Here is a 27,984-nt window from a genome sequence, read left to right as displayed (position 1 = left end):
TAATTCCAAAATGCTATCCAAAATGACTTTTTAATGATTTTGGCTCCATAATAATGTACCATTGAGTTTATCTTTCAACAGCCCTTTGAGCCCTGAGTTATCCTATCTTTTGTCATCTTTGCCAATTTGTAGGATATGAGATAAATTAAATCTCAGGGTTATTTTTATTTGTAGTTCACTTATTATTAATAGTTTGAAGCATGTAGTTATTAAAGCTTACAATTCTTTTAAAAACCATTTATATCCTTTGACCATACATATTAGGGAATGACTTGTGATTGTGAGTACATATATATTCATGCATATATGTATATGTACATATATTTGCCATCCAAAGTATGGACATTACTAAAATATGTATGTATGTATAGCAAACTATATCTGAGAAATTTGATGCAGAGTTATGTCCCATTCAATCATTTTCTTTCTTATAAGGATATCCAATAACCTTGCATAAAGGCTTTTCAATTTTATATAAATTTGAATTTCTTTTTATCATTCTTTTTATTTCAAGTTTTGTTAAGAATATATCTCCTATCCATAGCTTTGAGAGGCAAGACTTTATTCTAATTATTTATGAAATGATCTTTAATGTCAAGATCCTATATTTATTTAGAAAATATTACAGAATATTATATAAGATTTTAATCTTAGCCAGATTTCTGCCAGATTGCCAAGTAGTTTTCCAAGTTTTCTAAGTAGAATTTTTTTTTTTTAAATCAAGGATGGAACTCTTTCTCATTGATGTTTTCTATTTTATCAAAGACTGGATTATTGAGTTCCATTGTTCATTTGGCATTTCTTATGTAAGTCATTAATCCAAATGCTTTTGAAATATTGTGGACCTCATTTAGAAAGTTCTGCAATGTTTAAAAGCTTGATACATTTAGAAAAAAAATAATGAAGAATAATAGCTTCAGAAAAACCTCACTATACATAGACTATCTTTCATTTGGATTTTGTATTGGCCATCTTCCTTGATAGGCTTTTTCTCATCACACATTTCTCTTTATTACTATATATTTCATTTGATACTAATAATAAAATTATTTAAAAACATAACTATTTTATAGTTTCAATAAGTTTTCACAGAATCATAGAATTGAAAGACACCTCAGAGATTATCTATTCCAACCTGTACCCAAAATGGATCACTATTACAGCATACCTGAGAACTTGTCCAGCCTTTGTTTCAGTGAGAGAAAATATGCTACAATGTAGAAACAGTCTGATTATTTGGAATTTTGGGTATAATCTTAATATATCTATGGGAGATAATTTGTTGGAAGATAACCTGTAAGTTTGCATTTCATTTGATCAAATGCTCTTAGAGTCAACAAACAATAAGAAAAGTAGGATGTTATATTCCCTACAATTTTCAGTTAATTGTGGGAGTGTAAAAATATATTCTACTCTATGATTTTGTTTGTAGAAGCCTGCCTTATTCTTTCTCATATTTGCATTGAAAATGCATTCAGATTATGTATAGATAATTCTCACAAATATTTCATAGTAATGGAAAGAAGAAAGATGATTAATATCTTCCAAATAACCCCTTTCAAGATTGATACTATCATTTCTCCTCCACGAAATTATCTTCTTTTTTATATACTTTGAGAATTTCCCTCTTAATTACTTCAAAATTGAATTATGTCTAAAATGGATCTTTGCTTGGTCTATAGTTCAGTTGGTTTACCCTAAATTTTTTTCCTTTTAATGCCATTACTATTTCCTCATTTAGCTTATTGAAGACTGTGATTCTAGGGAACAAATGTGGTTGCAAATGGAACTTCTTTTTGTCATGATCTCTCTATAAATGTATAGTGGTAGAATCACTGAGTTAAAGGGTACAGGTATTTTAGCATTTCTGTTCATCAGTCCAAATTGCATTCAGAATGGTCGGACCAGTTCTCAACTCTATCAATAGAACAATATATCAATGTTCCTATTTATGATAACATAAAAGCATGGGACTTTTGGGTGGTTTACAATTCTTTGGATTCTTTTGGTTTTGATCCTGAACCATGTATTCTCCATGAATGCCTTTGCATTGATTTCAGAGAGTATTATTCCATGTATTGATTTAATTCAAAACATCTTGATTCATCACATTTCTCCATCTTCTTATCCTCTGTAATAGTATTTATGTGTTCATCATGGGGATTGAAAAGCTTCATAACATAACATGTAAGATTTATAAGATGTGGTATTTATTTTCAAGGAGTCTAGATCTTTATGAAGAGACACAAACAACATGCCCAGAAGATTAGAGAATAATTGAATCATATTGAGGGATTATCAGTGTAATAGAACATAAGAGAAAGGAAAGATAACTGTCAGATGGAATCAATCATGGAGGTTTCTGGATTGCTTTTTTAAATTAAAAAAATTGCTGTTTTGGGCAGATGGGAAAAGGTTACAGCATTTTTTCCTATATCATATATTAATTTTACTTTTCATAGTGATGATAATTTGGATTTTAAAAACTGAAATGGAATTTTAAAATAACTGGATACAATGTGTAGAAGAACACTCTTTTGGGGTGATAAGATGGGTTGACCTGGACAAGTACTTTAACTTGTTTGAAACTGTTTCCCTTCCAGCTCATTTTACTCTCAGCTGCTATTCCCTACTTTTCCATATCTTCTATTGGAGCTTCTAAGGTCTATCTACCCCCTTTCAGTTTCCCTTTACATATTATTTTGTTTATATATACTCACATATTTCCTCGATTAAAATGCAAGATATCTGAAGATAGGGACTAATTTTGGTTTGTATTTGTATTCCTGGCACTTAGGATAATTTCTGGTACATAATAAAGCAAAAATACGTTTATCTATTTATATGAATGTTCATTGTACTGTTTTAAAAACAAATGATCATGGAACTGTATGATAAGAATGAATGCTTATATATAAAAGATTTTGGGAGTCTGGACTTAATGAATTTAATCTAAAGCACTAGTTCTCAATCATTGTGTGATATGAACCTCTTTTGAAGTTTGGTGAAAATTATGGGTTTCTTCACAAAAAAAGTTTTTAAATAAACAAAATAAAATATATAGGATTACAAGGAAATGATTTATATTGAAATGTAACTATTAAAATATTTTTAAAATGAAAACTTGTGAAATCTAGGATATAGGTCATCAGACATCTGCTTCTATATTTACCCATACTCTGATTTTGGCTTAAAACCCTGGAATATCCCTGGGGCATTAAGAAAATATCAGAGATGCTCTAGTTTATAGGGAAAATCTAGATGATAGAGTTAGAGATCCCTTCCTATTCTTGAGTATATATTTGACCTAACTCATACATGGTGCCTGCAAACATTTGTCTATTTCACTAGACCTGCAGCAAGTGATATAACAGTAATATGTTCTCTGAACCAAAACTAAAAAAAAACATAAAAAATCCTTGGAGGATTTTACTCAAGGTTGGAATTTCCTATCTGTGTTGTCCTTGTACCACTGGTTACCCTGGTCCTGAATGTATATTGTCTTCTTCTCCACCTATTAGAATCTCTCATTTCTTTCAATATTAAGTTTAGGCACAATATTTTATAGGAAACCTTTCCTATTCTCTCCAGATGTTAGTGCTTTCTCCCCCAAATTGTGTCCTTTTTGTACGTATCACTGGCTGAGCCCTAAAGAAACCAGAGTCCCCTTCATAACACAATAAGGCAGCCATATAAGACTGGTCAATACCTATACATTCATATGTTATCTTCCTCTGGTTAGCTGTAAGCTTTCCCATGTTAGGTACTGTGCTCTTATCTTTGTATTCCTAGTGCCTATGTATAATGGCTGGTGCATAGAAGATACTTAATGAATCCTTGTTGAGTGATTGATTTCAATATTTTTTTCTAAATATAAAGGATCCATTTGACATATCTAGAAAAATATCCAAAAGCAGAAACATAGTCATTAAAAATTAGAATTATTTCATTAGGAGACTTTTTTGAATGACTGATTGCCTTATCTATAAACTAGTCCCAATAATAATAACGAACATTCAGTTAGTCAATAAGAATTTGTTAAGTTCCTACTCTGTCCCAGGCCCTATTTTAAGTACTAGGGATACAGCAAAAAAAGGTAAAAGACAGTCCCTGATCTCAAAGAGCTCATAATTTAATGGAAAGGGGGAACAAACAAAAATGATGTACAAATAAGCTATATGCAAGATAAACAATATATAATTAATAGAGGGAAGATACTAAAATTAAAGAGGATTAGGAAAGATTTCTTGTGCAAGGTAGACATCTCTGACTTGAAAACTCAAAAAACAAATAATGAGAAATAAAGAGGGAAAGCATTCCAAGCATGGAAAACATCCAAAGAAAATCCCTAAGGCTTACATAGAATTTCTTGTTTAATGGAATATTCTATAGTACTTCAATGTTTGCAAAGCACTTTATGTATTTTTTTCCTCATTAAATCCTCAAATAATTCAGTGAGGAAAATATTAGTATCATCCCTATATTATAGATGAGGAAATTGAGATTGAGTAAGTTCTTAAAACTTGTCCATGGTCATAAATATAAAGGTTGAATGTAGAATTCTAGATGCTATTGGCATTCTATTGCCCTAGCTGCATAGATAATAAAGACTGCAATATTTGCTTCACTGAACTGCTTGCTATAAGGCTTAAATGAATTAATGTGTGTATATATATATATATATATATATATATATATAGTGTTTTAAAAACATTATATACCATGTAAATATAACTTTTTAAAAGTAGGAAAAACAAGTAATTTTTGGATCAATGCTAAAAACACTACATAACAGAGTAGTTCAAATATACAATGAAAGGTCTGTGAGAAAAAAGCAATGGGTTCTTTCAAGCAAAGGCTGGGATGGTTATTTGTCAGTCATGTTTTGCAAAGATTTTTGTTTAGGTACTAGAGAATTTTTGTTCAAATAAGGTAAACTTGAGCGTTCTTTACATTTCCAAGGAAGGTCTTATAAAATTATGTGTTTCTGTGGAAATGGTATTTCTATATTGCAAATAAAAAATTATGGTTCTCCAATACATTTTACATATCAATAACATGACAGATTATTTCATCAAACCAATAGCCTTCATGCCCTTACCTATTTCAGCATCTAAAGGTAGTGGGAAAACATGGCTGTAGGCTCTGAATTGAATTTCTGGAAACAGATTTCACAGACTCCTTTAAATTCAAATTTGCAGTAATTTGTTGTGGTTTTGCATTTTCAAAATCTTAGCTCATCCAGCAACCAGTTTATTTACAATGGAAGTATTACATATTGCATATTTTATGAATGAAAATGCAAACAATATTTGAAATAAAAATTATTTTATAGGTTCTGTAACAACTTTGCTTATGATTAAGTAAATATGGATTTAAAACCTTTTAGTGAAAGCAGACTTTTCCATTATCATATTTGGCTTAATAACCACATTATATAAATGTGAACATCCTCTTGTGATAGAATAATACTTTTTAAAATAACAATTTTATACAAAAGGACTGTTTTCCTTTTCTCTATCTCTCCTACAAGCTTCTTCTATCCCTACCCCATTTTTTAGATGTGAAAATTGAGGTTCACAAAGTTGAAGTGAAGCAGCTATGGTCAAATAGTGACAATGACAAAGATAGGAGATAAACACAAATCTTTATTTTCTGACTCCAAACCCAGAATTCTTCCCACTATTCTATCTAAAAGAAGAAAACGTAAATGACACTTCAGGAGGCATAATATCCCTGTCCATGAAGAACTCACAGTAAATCATTTGACTACCTGGAAGTGTCTAAGGAAATGGAGAAAGATTCACCTGACAGCCACAATTCAATTTAACTCCACAAACATTTGTTAAGGACTTAGGAAATGCTTGGAAAGATACTAAAAGAGAAATAAAACAGACAAGAGAATGCCTGCCCTCAAGAAGTTTTCATTCTATTAGGAGGAGACTGTATGTAAACAGTTAAAGAATATAAAGTGATTTGAGAAAGGAAAGAAGTAAAATTTAAGGCAATTGGAATTGTTTTTTAATGGAAGGATTTATCTGAACTCTTTTTAAAGAATTTACAGATTCCATAAAGAAGGAATATATTTCATGCATGGAAGATCATCTGTGCAAAGTGGAAATTCACAAAATTAAAATTACCCAATTTGTAAAGATAGAGTTTTTAAAGGGGTATAACATGAAATATATGTGAAATATAACATGAAATAAGTCTGGAAAGGATTCAAATTGTGAAGGTCTTTATATGTCTAGCTGAATAGTTTGAATTTTTTCCCTAGAAGCATTAGGGAGTCACTGAAATTTTTCAGCAGGGAAGTGACATAATCAGTCAAAGAGGATAAAGAAGATGGTTATAGGAAATGTGGTTTCTAAATGTGAACACTCACAGTTGACAAAATATATATATGAATTTCAACAAAGCATATGTAAATGACCCTCATGATATCCTTGTGAAGGAGATAAAGATATATTACTTAATAAGAGAATTAGATGAATAGGAAGGATGAGTAGGAAATGAAAAGGATTTCAATAAGAAATCCCGTTTGAATGATGGGATTCAAAGGTGTTAAATGAATGATGTTATTCTAGAAAAAGTTAGGTGGCTTTGTGACTAGAATACTGGACATGGAGGTAGAAAGACCTGACTTCATAGCTGTGTGACATGTAGAAGTAGGTCATTTAATATTTCTTAAAATGAGTATGCTCATCCCCAAAAGGAGAATAATAGTGCTTATCTGGTTGGTTGCTTTGAAGATCAAATGAGATAATATCTGTAAAGTGTTATGGGCCAGAACTTGAAACAAGGTGCTAAGTCAGTTATCTAATTTAGCATGGTACTTAACAGTTCTTTAGTTCAGTAATGTACTTACTAGAGTTCCACAAGATTCACACTTTTGACAAGAGACTATATAAGCTTGGACAGGCTCAGCCAGGAGGAGAACTAAGGAAGACAGAGAAGTGGTGCCAGGCTGTCTTGTGGACAACACTGAAACCAAGATCTGGAAGACCTCCAGAAAAACTAGCTGAGTCCCAAGTAAAGGAGACAAGACTTTGAAGGACACAATAAAGGAATTTGGACTTTAACTCCCTGGCTGCATTTGGGGTGACTATACTGATGAAAGAAAGGCTGCTCCCAGAAGACCCCCAAGAAACCTGCTCCCAGAGAACATTATATTTTAGAGAAGAACATTAATATTTTATATAATTGCTACTTATTATTATTATTATTTCCTTATGGTCCATCTCAATAAAATAAATCATCCTCTACTGACCACTACTTCCCATAGTATGTGGTCTCTATTAGAATATAAAAGCTCCTTGAGGGCAGTGATTTAATTTTCCAAGCTTTTAGAATAGTGAATGACACATAATTAACAGATGCTCATTCTTTTTTTTTTTTTTTTTTATTTAATAGCCTTTAATTTACAGGATATATACATGGGTAACTTTACAGCATTAACAATTGCCAAACCTCTTGTTCCAATTTTTCCCCTCTTACCCCCCCCACCCCCTCCCCTAAATGGCAGGATGACCAGTAGATGTTAAATATATTAAAATATAACTTAGATACACAATAAGTATACATGACCAAAACATTATTTTGCTGTACAAAAAGAATCAGACTCTGAATTATTGCACAATTAGCTTGTGAAGGAAATCAAAGATGCAGGTGTGCATAAATATAGGGACTGGGAATTCAATGTAATGGTTTTTAGTCATCTCCCAGAGTTCTTTTTCTGGGTATAGTTAGTTCAGTTCATTACTGCTCCATTAGAAATGATTTGGTTGATCTTGTTGCTGAGGATGGCCTGATCCATCAGGACTAGTCATCATCTAGTATTGTTGTTGAAGTATATAACAGATGCTCATTCATCCTTTCAATGAGGGAAGGTTTCTAATGCAGCATCCCTGTTATTTGCCTTTATAAAATCATAGAATCATATATTTATAGCTAATAGGGACCTTAGAGGTTGTCAAGTATAAAAACCTTCATTTTATAAATGGGAAAAATCATGAGTAGAAAGTTTAAGAGGCTTGTCCAGGGTCATGCAAGCTAGTATTCATGTAAGGTATGATTTGAACCTAGGAGTACTTAATTCTAAGTCTAGAATTCTATACATTAGTATTTATCTTTTCAATATTAGGCATTTTTACAAAATCAAGACATGTATAAAAGCATAGAAACAATGTTTTATCAGTTGTGCAAATGATATAATGCTGAGTCTAGCTTACATCCTATTCAATAGAATGATGATCCTAAGAAATCTCCATGATGAAAACAATGGGCAAAATATGATGAAACTTAATAAAGGACAAAAGTACAATTAAAGAAAAAACTAACTCTGCAACTTTTAACTGGGGAAGATGTAAGTCGATGTGTAGTTTATGTGAAAGTGACCTGGGAGTGTCAGTGGACTTCTTGATTTAAGCCAGAGATTCTGGAAGAGGCAGTGTGATACAGGGAACATTTTAAAATTTGGTCAGCCTCAAAAATTATTTTCCATTAGTCTTCAATATCACTCTCCTTCTTCTACCATAAACAGCTTCAATGTGAAATATAAAGAAGAGAGACCTTTGACATCTTGAGTTTTTAATAGTTCAATAAACCAAATTAGAGAAAACTTCTTATTCTGATTTTCTAACCCTTTAAGATTCATGACAAGGTCTAAATCTTTCAAACCCCTTAAGTTATAGATTACATAATTGTAACTTTAAAAGTCTGGTATATTAGTCTTGTGAAAACATCTTTTTATACTAAACTATTTTTTTGAGACTGGGAAACAATACGATGTTTAGCACAGACAGAAAGACTATTAAGCATAAATTCATTTGAAAAGGCCATAGCCCTGGTATACATTCTTGCCATCAATCACCTACTATTGAGCTAAATCAGTAGCCAAAATGTCTGGCCTTTTACATAATAAGTATTGATTAAGTACCTACTATGTGCCAGGTGCTCCATTTTATGCTTTACAAATATATCATTCTATGCTCACAATAACCATGAGAATCAGGTGCTGTTACTATTTCAACTTTACAAATGAGGCAGACAAAGTCCCATAGTAATTGTCTCAGGCCACATTTGAACTTATATCTTTCTGATTCCAAGTCTTTGATGTTGCAAAAGCCAAAAGATTTTTGCTTAAATTTCAATCTTTGCTTTATAGATAAATGACAACCATTTTAGCACAATATTTTAATGTTGTTGATTTACAGGGATAATTTGGTGGTAAAGTTCTTTTGGGGAAAGAATCATACGTATCTCTTTTTTAAGACTGGGCAATATTTAGCAACTGACACCACCAAAAACTAGATGATTTACTGTCTCAACTTCATATGTAAAGTGCTAGAATGGAGGTAATTTATTTTATCCTCATCATTTAGATGAAAGAACTCATAGAATTTGTGACTTGCCCATGATAACAGAGCTAAGACATCTCAGAAAAATCAACATCCTCACAACAAACAGACAAACAAACAAACAATGTCTTTACATTGTACCACAGTACACCTTTTCTTATCCCTTAAAAAAGAGAGATTAAGAGATTAGGATTTTGCTCCTTGGAGCAGCATATATGGAAAATTCTTCTCTCCTTAAAGCTTAGGTAAGGTTCACTTCCTGTATTAAATATTCCTTGATATCCACTCTCCAGTCTTGCATATTTTTATTGAATCTCTCTTTCCTTCCTTCCTTCCTTCCTTCCTTCCTTCCTTCCTTCCTTCCTTCCTTCCTTCCTCCCTTCCTCCCTCCCTTCCTTCCTTGTTTTTCTTTCTTTTCCTTTGTTCCTTCTTTCTTTCTTTCCTTCCTTCCTCCCTCCCTTCTTTTTCTTTCTTTCTTTCTTTCTTTCTTTCTTTCTTTCTTTCTTTCTTTCTTTCTTTCTTTCTTTCTTTCTTTCTTTCTTTTTTTCTTTCTTTCTCTCTTTTTTCTTTCTCTCTCTTTCTCTCTTTTTTCTTTCTCTCTCTCTTTCTTTCTTTCTTTCTTCTTTCTCTCTCTCTTTCTTTCTTTCTTAATTAGAAAGACCTGGTTCAACAATTCCTCAGATACTACCTCTTTGGTCTGAGAGAAGTTACTTAATTTCTTTAAGTCTCATTCTTTTCATGTTAAAACATGGATATTTTAACAGTACCTATCTCTAAGAAGTATGATGGGGAAGAAGTGAGACATAATTTGTATAAATCACTCTAAGACTTTTAAAGCACTACTTTAATAGATAGCTGTTTTCTTGATGTTGCTTAAAGTAATGCTGTCAAATCAGAAAGAATGAATAAATAACTTTTTTTAAGTTGAAGTTACTAGTATTTTAAGATCCTTTAAAATATATGTATTCATTACATTTTCTATCTCACACTTAATGAGACAATAGTAAGTACCATAAAATTTAAAATAATTGGTCTTACTGGACATTAAAAAGTAGATTAATTACAGATATTGCAGGTATCTTTGGCTAAAATGTTCCATTCCCCCCCTCCCAAATTTATTGGTTAACCTCTCTTCCCAATAAAAGTTATTTCTGGTAGAATACAAACTCCTAGAGGTTAGAATCCTTAGCACAGTATCTAGCACATTACATTTATGGATTATGTATATGATCACATTTGATGCTCAAAGACCTTCTAAGAAGTAAGTTACTATCATTTATTCCTGCTTTCCAAATGTAAAAACTGAAGCTTAGAGACATCAAGTACCTTTGTAGATTCATATTACTGGTGTTTGAGAGGGAATTTGAATCTAGACCTTTCTAATTCCTAGTACTTGTTGATTTATTGAGAAGTAGCCTGACAATGTTCAAAATTCTATGAACTGTCACCCTATAGGAATACAATATAGTACTGTTTCCCCTCTAAGAAAACCATATAAACAAAAATTGAAACCAACAGGAAAATATTTTGAATGAATGATTCTTTTGGAAAAGATTTTTCACTTGAAATAAGTACTCATCTCAGGTTTCCTTCAAATAGCCAACCTTTTCAATGAAATGAAAATATAATTCAATTCTATATACATGTATATTCTGCAAAGTAAGCAGCTTTTGGGAAAAGTGAAGAGAACTTGTATTATAATTTTGTTTTGTAATGCCGGAGAAACTGAGGCAGGAGAGAGATTAGAGAGTTTTTAATATTTTATTAATTGGAGAGTATAATTGACTGGACAGGACTCTCGTCTCAAATTATCCAGTCAGATAAAGATATAGTGGGACCAAGGAAACTATGTTGGTCCCAGGGCTGGAGGAGACTGTCATCTCAAAGAATCCAGCGTCCAACATACAGCCTCCAGCCTCCAGCAATGGATAGGAGAAACCCAACTTTTTAAATACCTTTTAGAAACAAAGAAGGGGTAAATATTGTGGGAAAACTTCTGTCAGGATAGGGGAGGCCATAAATCCTAAAAATCTAGAAACAGGATGTATGACAGGAATAAAGATATCAATGAGGTATCTTGGAATATTTTTAGAGGGATATTGTAAGTTCTTGAGAACAGAAAGAGTCAGGAGGTCCACTCTCTTGTTTATCTAGCTAACAATGTATAACCTTAGACTAAATGGTCCCCAGTCTTAATGGACCAGAAGAGGGGGTTTACAGCTTAGGGGATTGAGACAGAACAGTTAAGAAAACTGAGACAAGGGAAACTAGTACAGGGAAACTGAGCCAGGACAATTAAAGATAACTGTGGCATAACAATTTAGTATGAGAGGGTGTTCCTTTTTCATTGTTATCAAATGAAAGATTCTGTTCCTTTCAACAACTCATTAATTAAATGCTTACTATTTGCAAGTCATTGTGTGAAGCAATAGAAGTACTTCATATTCACAGGAAGATTAATGGATCTTGCTTGCTGCATCAGGATAGAAATTGTTCCAAAAGGTAAAAGTGAAATATTCTAGAACAAGGGTCAGCAAGCTTTAAGAGATGGTATACCCAATGTTCATTTATCCTTCTCAGATTACTGTTCTCTGTCTCCCATTGCTTTCCCAACTCCTGGTTTCCCATTGAAACTTTTTTTTTACAGCTGAATTATAATTTAGAAATACTCCAAAGGGAGGCTTTCCTGAACCCTAAGCTCAGGATGGTACCAGAATGAACAAAGAGTTGAGAGTAAAGAGGAAATGAGAGGCCAGTGTTCTCACTGAACTCAAATACTAAATACTCATATAGCTAAATTGGGCCTTTATTTTTCCCCCTTTCCTTTTCTCCCCATTGAAAGATCAATGCAATAATAAATTATAATTCTATAGGACTGATGTAGAGCATGAAACTTACCTCTTATGAGAAAAATTATTTACTCAAGATGAGGAATGAAACATACATTTTAAAATATGGGAATTTATTTTGTTTGATTATGCATATCTGTTATAAGAGTTTTGTTTTTCTTATTTTCCCCTTTCCTCAAGTGACAAAGTGGGAAAAAAAATGCTTGCCAATTAAAAAAAATATTAAAAGAAAGTGCAAATGCTTATAGTAAGGGAAGGCTATTTTTAAAATTATCACTTAATAACTTAATGATCTATTAATTACTATTTTAAATAAGATTAGTTCATAGGCAATGAGGGGTGTGTGTGTGTGTGTGTGTGTGTGTGTGTGTGTGTTTGTAGGGGGTAGGAAAGAGAAGGAAGTCTTTCAGGAAGGAGCAGTATAGGAATAAGGAAAATAGCATGTAATGGGACAGGGGGTGGCAAAATATAATACTGAGCTCCTTCACATTTTATTTTTTTCCCTAGGATTTGTTATAGAATCTCAAATCATCTTGCATGCTCCAAGTGGCTAATCTGCATTTTAGGGAAAGAAAAATGAAGTTTTCAAAAAATTTTCCATTAAAATACATTTCAAATTTTCATACACACATATTATCACTATATTGGTTTTTGTTATCTTATTTTGTACTCCTCACTAAATTGCCTCATTATAGATTGACTGTGTCCCTGTGTTTTAAACCACTAGACTGACTAGGTACAAACTATGCCAAGTCCTAGTGAGCTTTTATATATGGATTCTGTGATGTAGTGTAAGTCTAAGTTGACCACTAGGAAATTGATTTTTTTCCCTGTCACAATCAGTCACAAATATATTCTACTAAAGTCTAGAGGGATATTGATTTGCTTTGGTGAAGAGAGGGTGTTCATTTTATCAGTGGAATCATGGATCCTTGAAGTCTTGAAGCATGTAAGGAGATGTGTTTAGAGTAGAAGATATATAGTCAATATCCTGGATAAAACAGACTTTGCAGCTATGACTAGGGGGCAAATTTTTAACCAGGCAATGGACAGAAGTGATCACAAAAGATAAAATAAATAATTTTGATTACACAAAACTCCATTAACAAAATTAATGCTACTAGGAAAAGATGTGAAGAGACTGACCAGGGAAAAATTCATCTCAACTATCATCACTAAAGATTTGATATCAAGCTATACAAACATCAAACAGAAATTAATAAGAACAGAAGTCACTTGCCCAAAAGATTAGTGGTCAAAAGATTTGAACAAACAGTTCTTAGAAGAAGAATCTCAAGCTATAAATGATAGGACTTATATCTTTTTCCCACCTACACTCCAGGTTAGGTTAGTTTTCTTTAAAATGCATTTGAGATATTCCTCTGTCCTTGGTTGGCTCACTGTATTACAATGTACTAATCATTGCCTGATTGCAAAGTAACCCTGAAGACTTTGCAGAGAAGGTAGCAGTGTTGACTGGTGGATGAAAAGAGAAAAAGAGTTTTGCTCAATTGAATCAATTTGAGGCATCCTTAAGGATTATCCTTATATCCTTAGATGCTACTTTTGTTCCTATTTTACACATGAGGAAACTGAAAGTGACTAGAGATTAACTGGTTTGTCCAAAGTCACAACTAGCAAGGGTCTGGATTTGAATGTAAATTCCTGACTTTCCATTCAGGATGAGCAGAAGTAGATGAGTGATAATGTGCATTGTTAAATTGAATGCCTTCATTGATGAAATCACTGAGCCAGTAAAAACATTTTATAGTGTATGTGTGTGGGTCTATACACACACACACATGTACACATATACACACATGAATATATGTTCATATACATACATATTTCTCTCTCCCTCAGAACAAAAATTTGTATGGGTGGCAACTTGGGATAGGAAATATAATAACAGGTTTTTGTGAAGAAAATGGTTTATACAACATAAAGTACTGTATCAGTAAGGATACATATATATATATATATATATATATATATCACATAGTATGTATATCCATCTATCTATAACATTCATTTTAATAAAGAAAATAATAAACAATATGTACACATAGGTTATTCATGGTATAACTGAACTGAGAGGCATTTTAGAAAGAAGGAAGTTATTCCTTTGACACCTACTACTTGAAGCACTTCATGGGGAAATTACTTTATCTCTAGGTATTCCAAGTAAAATCTCTAAGACAATAAATTAAAGAAGAGTTGCTAGTCTGTGTTGATAAGGGGATTTTCCTTTGTGCTATGCCATAAAGGAATTATTAAATAAACATCAACCTTAATACACACCTTAATACAATTTCATCAATACATGTAAGACAAGGTAAAGGTGTAGACTTGCATAGCAATTTGACAACATCCTAAATTATTGGTGAATAAAAGAAAAAATAATCAAAATAATAACTATATGAAAATTTATATAGCATAAAATGATATTTGGATTTAACTAAATCAGTACTCAGAGAACCAAATCTAAAATGTGAATTAAATATGAAATTATAAAAGTAGATATACAAACCCAAAATTATCATAAAAGAATAAATTATGAAAGTCAGAGGGAAATAAATAAAAGTGAAAATAGGAAGGATATAGAATTGAAAAGTATTTAAATAAACTGTTTGAAAAGAACCACAAAATTGTCAAATCCTAGTTAAACTGGTAGAAATTAAAAGGGGAAAAATAAAACAAAAGTCTTAGAAATATATGCTCAAACATTATTAATTATGGCTGAGTTGGAGTTATTCAGAGATACACCACGCTATATTCAGAGACATGATATGCATCATGTCAATATATTTTGGAAATCCTTTGATAAAATACTAACTTAAATTCGTAAACCCCCAAATGTATAATAAGATAAGATCCATTTTTAATATGATTAAAGTTATAGATCTATAACTAAAACCTATTGCAATGGGAAAAAACTCTTCCCTTTTCATTAAACAGAAGAAAATAAGCCTGTCTCACATCTTTATTTTCAACTGTTAGGTTTTCTTCTCTTTTTTTAATTGAAATAAATTCAAAATAAGCAAAAAAAAAAATCAAAAAAAGACAGAAAAGGAAAATCAAATCAAAACAAAACAAAACATTGTCATGTGCCCAGCAGAACATAGGGAGGATTCAAAATATGTGATAATAAATTTTCATTTAAAGAAAGCATATATAATAATAGTTTATATTCATGAGTGTGCATCTTTCCTTTCTTATAGATTTCTTTTGTCCTCTGCTGTGCCCTTTTTTACTTTACTCCTTTCCCCCCTTTCATTGTCCTCCCCCCCCACTACCCCAAAGCAGGCTACAGTTAAACATGGTTATATTTATACATACACACATACTTATATGCATATATACACATATATGTATATATATATTCACATAACCACCTACACATATACATATATCCATTTTCAAATATCTACATATCTATATATCCACATATATTCAGGCACAAATATATCCATATGCATTTACTTATATGTAAAAATACATTTAAAACAAAATGTGGCTGACATATAACATAGATTTTTCTCTCGATTAAACCTTTAAATTTGACTTTGTCTAAGATCAGTGATTAGTAGTCCTCCTTTTTTTCTAATAAATTCTACTTCTGATCCATGTTATAATGTTCATGTATATCTCATTTCCTATTTTTGCTAACTCTTCATTTTAAGACTGCTCCTTAACTTGCCTTGCTATCATTTAACCTCTCTCCAACCACCATAGATCTCTCTTTTATCTTCTCCCTTTATCCTTTCCTTTCCTCTTTATCCCATTTCCATTAATCTACATACTTTATCCCATACCTATTAATCTAAATAGTTTTCTATATCCCATCTTATTCTATACCATTTTTCCCCTTTATCCTTTTCCCATTAATCTACATACCTTGTCCCACTACCATTACTCTATATATCCTTCTATTCCCCACCTAATTCTATTCCCTCCACCTTTATTTCTTTACAGATTTTGGAGGATGTTATACACTTCATAGTGTATATATGTAGTGTTTCCTATTTAACTCATTACCAATGTGAGTAGGCTTTCAGAACTATAATCCTCCTCACTCTCACTGCCTCTGTGTGCTTCCTCTGCAACTCATTTGTATAATATAATTACTATTTTTATCTTTTCCTAGACAGTTTTTCTTTTTAGAATTAAATCATACTCAATTCTGCCCCAAACTCTCTTTCTTTTTTTAGCTATCCAATTAATAATGTCAGTCTTAAACATATGCTATATATTTCCATGTAAAAACCACAGTTTATTCTTGTTGAGTTTCTTAAAATTAATCTTTAATGTTGGCTATTATAAATTAAATTTTCTATTAAATTCAGGTTTGGTTGAATCAAAGTCTTAAAAATCTGAAAGTTCATTAAATATCAATTTAAAAAAAATTCAACATCATAGATAATTTTGCCAGATATGATATTTTTGGCTGTAGGCCTAGTTCTTTTGATTGTCACTATAATACAATTCCTGGGCCTCTAGTCTTTTATTCTAGCTGCTGATAAATACTATGTAATTCTAATTGTAGCTCTCCCATATTTGAATTTATTAATTTTTTTTTGCAAAATTTTCTCTTTTATTGAGGGGTTTTGAAATATGGCAATAATATTACTATGTGTTTTCCACAAAGGATCTCTTTGAAGTGGTATTCAGTGGATTTTTAAAATTTCTAATTTCCCCTCCTAGAATAATTTTCTTTAATTATTCTTGCATTATTGTGTCAAGGTTCACAAACCTTTCACATAGTCCAATTATTTTTATAATTTCTCTTCTTGATCTGTTTTCAATATCTGTTGTTTTTCTTATGTTTCACATTACATACTTTTTTTTATTCTTCATATTTTGTTTTGTTATTTCTTAATCTCTTATAACTTCATAGGCTTCCCAATTTTATTTTCAAAGAATTATTTTCTTCTTTAAGACTCTGTATCATCTTTTCTAGTTGATCAACACCCCTTCTCCCATAATCTTCTTTTTCTTGGATGGTTCTTATTTTTAAAATTTAATTTATAAAATTTATTTTTCCCTTGATCTCTTTCAATTGATTTTAAAAGTCTTTTTAAAAGTTTTTCCATAAATTCTTGCTAAGAAGGCAGTCCTTTATTGTTACTTTTTGGGATAATGGTACTTTTTGTTTTTGTTTTTGTTTTTTGCTTCACTATCCTCCTCTGAAGTTAGACTTCAGTCTTCCCTATTCCCATTGTAAGTTTCTTTTTTGTTTCTTTTTTGCCTGTCATGGTTTTTTTTTTTTAATCTTTATTTATTTGTTTGTTTATTTATTTTTAATGAGAACTGTTAGTGTAAGTACCTTTAATTCTGGGTTTGGTGAGATGTGCCTCTAGCTTCACTTCAACTCTCTCCTCTGACTTGGAACCTCAAACTCCAAACTCCACTGTCCTTCAAGTGCCCACAGCCAGCAGCATCCCTTTTGCACTGTTTCTGTACTCATCAAGTACAGGTTCCTTCTTGCTCAGAGTTATATCTCAATAGCATAGTGGGATCTGACATTCCTAATCATTAGAGGTTTGTTAGTCTTCCTGAACTCAGATCCCTGGTTCCTCATACTGTCTGGCATGTTAAAGTTCCTGTGATTCCATTTGAGGCTCCAGCCAAACCCAGCTAGCCCTAGGATTCTCTATTTTGTTTTCCTATGGAGCTAGCTTGGAGGGTTTATACTTCAAACTAGTTAAAATCATCCTGGGGTCTTTTGGGGGACCTACATGGCTTATCCCGGGAGGCCCCGTGTTCTTCCTCAAGTCGTCTTTGTTTTTCAAAAATCTGTGTTCACCATAAGATGCAAATATGTTCTATTTTGGGGGAAATCTGGAGAACTTGAAACTTCTTGCCTATTATGCTATCTTGCCAGAATCCTCCCAACTGTGCCCCCCTGATTAGTTTTTAGAATAGTTATCCTAGCAATAAGATAAGAAAAAAGAAATTATATGTTTTAAATGGGGAAAAGAAAAAATAAAATAACCCTTATTTAGAGAATCAATAAAGAAACTAATTGAGGCATTAATAGCTTTCATGAATTAAGAAAAAAAATACACTGTTCAGTGTGAATTTCACAATCTCTCTCCCATCTCTCTTTCTGTCTACCTCAGTATCTCTGTCTCTCTCTTTCTTTCTTCCTTTCCTTCTTTCTCTCTCCTCACTCATGAATATGTAATATAGTAAACTATCTCAAATATGTAAGCTCAAACATCATTTTTAGAGAATAAACACACACAAGCTATGAAAATCATTCAAAAGAATCATTTCTAATTATTAAAGACAATACGAAAAGTAGCCCTGAATAACTAATATTGAGGGAATTACAAATTAAAACAATTTGAGTTACACTCCACATTTAGGAAACAGCCTGATGTGATAAAATATTGAAGTCTTTGTTGGTAGTCTGAAATTTTTTGACACATTTAAAACTAAGCATCAGCAATATAATTCTCAAAAGTAATTTAGGATATGCTAAAACAGGTGTGTAAAATAAAATGCCCATACCCTTTGACATAGAAATTCTAATGATAGATATATACTCTTTTATTTATATGAAGATATACAAAAATATTTATAGCAGCACACTTTTTTGTGTGGTAACAAATATCTGAAAACAAAGTTGATGCCCATTTATTGATAAATGGCTAAAGAAATTGTGGTACATGGTTGCAAGTGAGTATAACTGAACGGAAGTGAGTAAAAAAATGAAGAAGTAAGCAATGCATGGAAAACTTATATGAAGTGATATAAAACTAAACTGAATCAGAACAAGATGTGTGTGTGTATGTGTGTGTGTGTGTATGTGTGTGTGGTATGCGTGTGTGTTTTGTTACAAAGAGCAGCAAAATAAAATGGAATGTTGTGTAGTTATAATGACCAAATAAGTAATGCCGTATGGTTATAATGACCAACATTGACCTTGGAGTGGAAATGAAAGAAAAGGCAGTGATGGCAGACTATGGATGCAAAAAATTGCCTATTCCAGTGGATAGTTTTGGTATCTATCTTGCTGACTAACATTTTTTCTTTTTTCTAGGAAACAAGTAGACAATAAGCTGAGGACTTTATTTTTGATGATTTACTGAGTAGTGAAGGGGAAAAAGCATGCTCAAAAATTAAGACAATGAGAAAGCAAAGGTTGAAAAAAATTTAAAATATTGGGGGGGATTATAAAGACACAAGGGTATTTTAATTAAAAATTCAAAGTATAAGATATATTATTTGCAGTTATGTTAGTGAATTTCACATTAAGCAAAAGAGACTAAAATAATATTATAGAGATGATTTTGCATCCTCAATATTATTCACTATTTATTTCCAACAATCTTAGTAATGTAGATGACATATTTTTTCCAACTCCAATTTCTATGTTTTGATATGACAGAGTTACCCTGTGAAACTTGCAATTAAATGAAGTCAGAATAGTAATTTTTATATAACCTCTAAAAGCAGAAGAATCTTAATGGTAGATAATAAAGTGTTGAAATGAGATATATTTTAATTAGGTAATAATAGCAAGCTTTGTTTATTAACTACTTTGAAGGTTCTAATGAGCTGTGAATTTCTGAGGGCTCTTTGGCAGAGAAATGAGAACATTTAATAATTTCCCAAACTAATCTCATTATGGAGGTGGTAGCTTTGCATATGCTTTCTTAAAACAGGAGGACAGTGGAAAAACTTCTCTTCCAAGTTCTTAAAAAGCATCTCAGATATATCTTTGCTTAGTGTGTGCAAGTATTATGAATTTTTCTAGCACCTTGAAAAGACTGGAAGTTAGAATCTGCTTGTAAAGAAATGAAGTATGTTCCAATAGTTCATTGTATATTGATTTTTTTTTGAATGGGTGCAGGAACTGATTATGGAATTGTGTCTGTAATATCATTGTTATAGATATTTAGGCATTTCCTATCACTTTGAATGTTTGAGACAATACCTAGCAAACATTTTATTGTCATCCTAGAAAATTTTCATGACAATTTCATGACTAGGTGAAAGATGCTATCATTTATCCATATTGAGTTAGCTGTGCGGCATAAACTGTAGTACAAAGATCTATTTTCTAACTCTAAAAAAGAGGAATCCAGATTGGTGAGAAATGTTTTATCAAAGCAGCTATTCTGTAAGATGTAGGTCTTGAAAATCTATCTGAAGCATTAGGAGGTTGACAATTTTCTCAGGGACACACAGAAAATAAGTATTAATATTTAGACTTGAACACAGTTTATCTCCACTGTGAGGCTGATACTCTACCCACTATTTCACATTACCTCTTACCAGGTATAACATATAAACTAAATAAATGTTAAGTTAAATTTTGTTTCAAAAGGATCTATTGTTCATTTGATGAGATGAAACATATATGTTAAAAAATTACAAGGTGACACTAGCAAATCAGCAAATGAACAATTTAGATATTAACTTGGATATTAACAAAACTAACCTTATGTCTAAAGCACTGGCTTAAGGGTGAAAGTAAAATCAATATAATAGAAATTAAAGCAGAAAAATGTAAAGTTAACAATCCCAACACTGAATAAAATGGATTATATCATGCAATATTATGAGAAATAAAGATAGAATTGATTATAAAACAAAACACTTTTGTATTTTTCTGTACAGAAGGAAAGTATTTAAAAGATAAAGATAAATATAGAATGAAAATGAGAAATCAGAAATATATTATATATCAGGAGAGTTCAAATACTAGCAAAAAAAAGCCAAAATTAAAAGAAATACCAACAGAGATAAACAGGGAAATTACATTATCCTTAAAAATATTATAGAAAAAAATCAATATTAGTGTATTTTCTCCCAGCATGTTTTCTATCCTGCTGCAATTCCATTTTAGTTGCCCTTCCATAATGAGGTGATGCCACTCTAAGATGATTGATCATGAATCCTTTCCCTGATACTCCATGTCATCAGAAGTATCAGCTATACTCCCTACTTCCCTTATTGCATATTTTCTAGTCTGTTCCAATTCTATGGTGATTTTCCTGCCTTCACTTAGTTATACAATTACAAAGGAATTAACACACTGGAAAAAATTAAGAAGTTCTTAAAAATAAAAGAAATACAGAAATGATAAAATTAAAAGGTATTTATGCAAAATGACTATTAAAATAAATTTTTATATAATCTAATGAAAATAAAGAAAGGAAGGGGCAGAGCCAAGATGGTGGAGAGGACACAAGCATCTTCCTAATCTTTCCTTTTCCCTCAATCTATTTTAACAAAATTCAGCCTCAGAATTAGTGCTTGACTGTCAAAAACCACGAATATTGGGAGTACGTCACATTACCAACTGAATATGATCTTGAAAATCTCAATAATCACCAAAAAAGTTCTGTTTTTGCTCATGGGCAGGGATGGCTAGGCCAGGTGCAGTGTCAGGCAAGTTGGGAGTGAGAGCCTGAGAAACAATTCACACTTAGCAGACCAGAGTGGGAGTGGGGTGTGGTCTCTGCTGGTGGAAAATCTGCAGGGAGAACTGTCACAGTGTGAACTACTTTGGCCTGGCATCAAGCTGGTAGATCAGCAGAGAAGCTATAAACATAGGGGCTAAAGACAATAACCCCAAAATGTTAGGTGATTTGGCCACACCCACCCAGCACCTGGAGGGATTCAACCTAATCAAAGCATAGCCATAGTAGTTGGTCCCAGCACAGTCATGGTAGCTGCCTTTCCACTGCTGCTGATTTCAGCACAACTGCTGATCCCAGTGCAGCCAATGGGTGCTGTCCCACTGCCCTTTCACTGCCACTTCCTATTGTCTGTAGAGGCAGCTTGGAAACACCCCCTCTACCCCCAGTAAGCAGACTATAGTTTTTTTTTTCTTTCAAAATGAACAAAAAAGCAAGGTGGGCTCTAACTATTTATAGCTTCTATACAAAAAGACAGCAGACTTCAAACCCTGAAGAGACTAAAAGCAGTTTGTCTCTAGATCCAAAGGTGGATATGATCTGGTCCCCATCACACAAGGCTCTCGTAGAAGAAATTTACAAAGTATCTTAAAAGAGAGCTAAAAGAAAAATGGGGAAAGGAAAGGAAAGCTTTGCAAGAGGGTCAGGATAAGTCAAGTTACTCATTAAAAGATAGAGTTGATAAAGAAATCAACTCCCTGAAAAACAACATTTGAGAATTGAAAAGATAAACAACTCCCAGGAAAACAAAATTTGTGAATTGGAAAAAGTAAACAATTCCAAGGAAAACAGAATTTGTGAATTGGAAAAAGAAAATAAATGTTAAAAAAAATTGGTGAAATGGAAAAAATTCCATAGAACAAAAAAAAAAAACCTTTTTAAAAACTCAATTGGACAATTACAAAAAGAAATAAAAAAGTAAATGAAGAAAATAATTCATTAAAAATCAGACTTGAACAAAGGGAAATGAATGACTCAAGGAGACACCAAGAATCAGTCAAGCAAAACCAAACAAATGAAAAAAAAATAGAAAAAAATGTTAAGGAAAACAACAGACCTGGAAAATAGATCTAGGAGAGATAATCTGAGGATTATTAAGTTCCCTAAAAATCATGATGAAAAAAAGAGCCTAGACACTATTTTTCAGGAAATCATCCAAGAGAACTGCCCAGATGTTATAGAAACAGAAGGCAAAATAGACATTGAAAGAATTCATTGATTACCTACTGAAAGAGATTCCCAAATCAAAACTCCAAGAAATATTGTAGCTAAATTCCAGAACTATCAGACCAAAGAAAATATACTATAAACAGCCAGAAAAAAAACAAAAAAACAAAAAACAATTCCAATACTGAGGAGCCACAATAAGGATTGCTTAGGATTTAGCAGCATCCACATTAAAGGATCGAAGGGCCTGGAATCTGATTTCCAAAAGGCAAAATAACTTGGTATACAGCCAAGAATAATTTACCCAGCCAAACTGAGTATTTCAACAAAACCATTTGGTATTGGCTAAGAAATAGGCTAGTTGATCAGTGGAATAGGTTAGGTTCACAGGACAAAATAGTCAAGAACTATAGCAATCTAGTGTTTGACAAATGCAAAGACCCCAGCTTTTGGGATAAGAATTCATTATTTGACAAAAATTACCAGGAAAATTGGAAATTAGTATAGGCATTGACCCATACTTAACACCGAATACAAAGATAAGATCAAAATGGATTGAAGATCTAGGCATAAAGAATGAGATTATAAATAAACTGGAAGAACATAGGATCATTTACCTCTCAGACCTGTGGAGGAGGAAGGAATTTGTGAGCAAAGAAGAACTAGAGGGCATTATTGATCACAAAATAGAAAATTTCAATTATATTAAGTTAAAAAGCTTTTGCACAAATAAAACTAATGTGGACAGGATTAGAAGGGAAACAATAAACTGGGAAAACATTTTTTACAGTTAAAGATTCTGATAAATGCCTCATCTCCAAAATATATAGAGAATTGACTCTAATTTATAAGTAATCAAGGATTCTCCATCTGATAAATGATCAAAGGATATGAACAGATAATTTTCAGATGAAGAAATTGAAACCATTTCTAGTCATATGAAAAAATATTCCAAATCATTGTTGATCAGAGAAGTGCAAATTAAGACGACTCTAAGATACCACTACATACCTGTCAAATTGGCTAAGATGACAGGAAAAGATAATGATGAATGTTGGAGGGGATGTGGGAAAGCTGGGACGCTGATACATTGCTGGTGGAATTGTGAACGGATCCAACCATTCCGGAGAGCAATTTAGAACTATGCTCAAAAAGTCATCAAACTGTGCCTTTCCCTTGATCCAGCAGTGTTACTACTGGACTTATATCCCAAAGAGATATTAAAGAACGGAAAGGGACCTGTATGTACAAAATGTTTATGGCAACTCTTTTCATAGTGGCTAGAAACTGGAAATTGAAGGGATACTCACCAATTGGAGAATGGCTGAATAAATTGTGGTATATGAATATTATGGAATATTATTGTTTTATAAGAAATGACAAGCAGGATGAATACAGAGAGGCTTTGAGAGACATACATGAACTGATGCTGACTGAAATGAGCAGGACCAGATCATTATACACTTCAACAATACTACATGATGATCAATTTTGATTGATGTGGTTCTCTTCACCAAAGAGAGGATCCAAATCAGTTCCTATTGATCTGTAATGAACAGAACCAGGTACATTCAGAGAAAGAACACTGGGAAATGAATATGGACTACAGCATAACATTTCCACTCTTTGGTTATTGTTTGCTTGCATTTTTGTTTTTTCTTCTCAGGTTATTTTTTACCTTCTTTCTAAATCCGATCTTTCTTGTACAACAAGATAACCATATATATTTATGTATACAAATATTGTATTTAACAAATACTATAATATATTTAACATATATGGGACTACTTGTCATCTGGGGGAGGGGGAGGAGGGAAGGAGGTGAAAAGTTAAAACAGAAGTTTTTGCAAGGGTCAAAGTTAAAAAAAATTACCCATGCATATGTTTTGTATATAAAAAGCTATAATAAAAAAAGAGAAAGGAAAATCAAATTACCAAAGTGTATATATATATATAAAATGATGAGAAATAAAATAATTATGAGAATTTACTGTACCATACTGATATGTTAGAAAATTAGAATTGTAATGGGAGATGGAATAATGATGTCTTAGTAGGATCACATATTTTGATGATTTTTTGGCTGAAATTTCCTGATGTAAAAAGAAGGTAACGACCTCTCTATTTGAGAACATGTTCAAAATTTCAGTAACTATTTCTGATCTGTTTACCTTGTGCCTTTTCATTTGACTGGTGTCTGAGGAGTCATTATACAAAACTACCTACAAAGAATTCAACTGGGAGTAGATCTACCTTTTTCTTTTTTCTAATATTAAGAAAAGAGGACAAGCTTCTGTGGGTCTCTGAGTGAGGAAAGGTCTTGGATCCTGTCTCACCTGGAATCCACATGAAACTAAAAAGCACATGGGTCTGTTTTCTTTTTATTCTTTTGTTATCTATAGTTTTCTATATTAGGTAAAGGGGTATGAAAGTCAAATGGACCAAGCTCAACATTTATGTGCTTTAAATACTTAGAAAAATACCACACTGTTCTACAGATTGTGACTGAATCTGATGCTGAGTAAACTAATCCAGCAGTGGATCAACATAAAAAAAGCCTGGTTTATTTAAGAAGTAAAATGTCTTGATTAAACAGCTAGGACATATTTAGAAATGATTTTGATAGTAAGAATGATTTATAGCAAACTATTGGATTCTATTGTGAACCCAATTTCTACAGCAAATGAGGTGATACATGGCCAATCTATGCCCAGTCTATGCCCAATAGACAAAATCTATGTCCAATTTATGGGAAAGTATTTCAATTATTACAGATATGGATATATCATATCCATAAATATAGCCTAATTGTAAAAACAAAAACAAAAACAAGTAATTGCTATTCACTTGCTAAATTATATTAGAATACTAATCAATAGACCCATTTCTGGAGTGGTTCTTCCTCTTTAACTCAAAGAATGTGTCCAGGACTAAAGCTTTATTTACTGCCTCACTGTTATTACAAAGACATAACAGAAAGAATGTATAGAAGACATAGTTCAGGTGAGGAGTGATTGTGTTGTTATAGAGAGATAGTTTTGGAATTGTAATAGAAGTACATGAATTTTATCTCTGCTATTTTACTTAATTGGTAGACCTCAGCTGAGCAATTTGTAAAATGAAGGTAATGGACTACATGACCTCTAAGATCCCTTCTAGCTTCAAATCTATAAACTTTTGAGTCTAAACAATTACCAGGATCTGAAAGATTCTGATTTCATCAGAAGTTTAAAGAATAATTGATATTTATGTTTTACAAATTATTCTCATAGAACACTCTGCTATATTCTTTTTTATGATACAAATGGGATTCAAGCACTTAGACTAAGGAAAGAAAATCAAAGAAACAGAACAAAAGACCAATATCTTTCATGAATTTTGATGCCAATTAAATATATATATATATATATGTATATGTATATATATATATATATATATATTATTTTTTTCTGAACAAGTTGATTTTATACTTTAAATACATGGATAAATATTAGGAAAATAATATCATTAATCATGTTAAAAGAAATTAAATCCAACATTCTGATATCAATAGATATATTAGGAGCCTCTCAGAAAATACAGTACTTACAAAAGCATTAAAATTATGTTTAAACTATTGTTATGGTCCTATTATATTATGTAGGACAAAATCATATATATCTGAAGGCAAACACAATTTTTTTTGCCATAAAATTATTTCCCAATCAACAGAGGAATAATGCAAGGATGCCTTATTCCTCTCTTTGTTTGACATAATTCAAGAAGTGTTAGTGATAAGATAAATATCTGCTAAAACTAAAATAGAATATTGCTATTTTAAATTTGATATGACATTTTACTTAGGAAATCTGAGAGTATCAATAGAATAATTTAGGAACTTAATAGCACTATTATGAAAGATAAAATAGGGAATTTTAATTACATGAAATTTATTAAAGTCTGTGTAAAGAAAAGTAATGTATTAAGGATGACAAGAGAAACAGTAAAATGGGAAAAATATATGTACCAAATTTCTCAGATGGGGAATCATATTCAAGAGGGGTAAATTATTGACAAAATATTAGAAATATTTGTATGTATGTATGTATGTATATACATATGTGTGCATGTACACACATAATTATCAAAAGAAAGTAAAGGGGTCAAAAGATGTGAACAAATAATTCTCAAAAATAAAATTCTGAAGCATTTGTAATTGCATGAAAATATGCTCCATTTCACAAATAAAATGAATGCAAATTAAAACAATACTGAGATTTTCCCTCACATCTTATAATTTAGCAAAGATGACAAAAGATGGAATAGGCAATGTTTGAAAACAGGTATATCAGTGCATTGCTGATGGAACTGTCAATCGTTATAAATGTTTCAGAAAATAATTTGAAATTATAGAAATGAATTGGCTAAATGTTATACCCAGCAATTCCACTACTATCCCCAAAGGGGCATTATGAAGGTAGACATAAGAAAAAAAACCCCTATGTGCATCAAAATATTTGCAGTAGCACATATTTCATAACAAAAAATTGGAAACAAAGTAAATGTTCATTAAATGAGGAATGGATAAAGTAATTGTGACACATAGATACAATTACATGTTTCTATGTAGTAAGAAATTGTGACTACAAAGATTTTGGAGAAGCATGGAAAGCTTAACACAATCCGATTACTTCATGAAAGAGATCCCAAAATGAAAATTCTCAAGATTATTATAAGCAAATTCCAGAACTCTTGTTTCAAGGAGAAAATACTACAAACATATAGAAAGATTATTATTGTTATTATTATTATTAAATTATTGTGGAGCCACAGCCAGGATGCCACAATTTTTAGCAACTTTTATATTAAAGGATTAGCAGGTTTAGAATATGATATCCTTGATAGCAAAAGCATTAGGATTATAAGCAAGAATTACCTACCCATCAAAACTGAGTATAATCTTTCAGGGGAAAAGGGTGGACATCCAATGAAATAGAGGACTTTCAAATATTCTTTATGAAAAAACTCAATTGAATAGAAAATCTGACTTTTGAAAACAAGACTTAAGAAAAGCTTAAAAAAGTAACCGGGAAGAAACCATAATGGCTTAATATGATTTATCTGAATGGGAAGATGATACTTGTAACTCATAAGAATTTATTCATTATTAGGGCAATTAGAAAGGTATATATATAT

The sequence above is a fragment of the Sarcophilus harrisii genome, chromosome 4, assembly GCF_902635505.1.
Source record: "Sarcophilus harrisii chromosome 4, mSarHar1.11, whole genome shotgun sequence".
Taxonomy (NCBI): Eukaryota; Metazoa; Chordata; class Mammalia; order Dasyuromorphia; family Dasyuridae; genus Sarcophilus; species Sarcophilus harrisii.
This window is presented reverse-complemented; position numbering follows the sequence as displayed.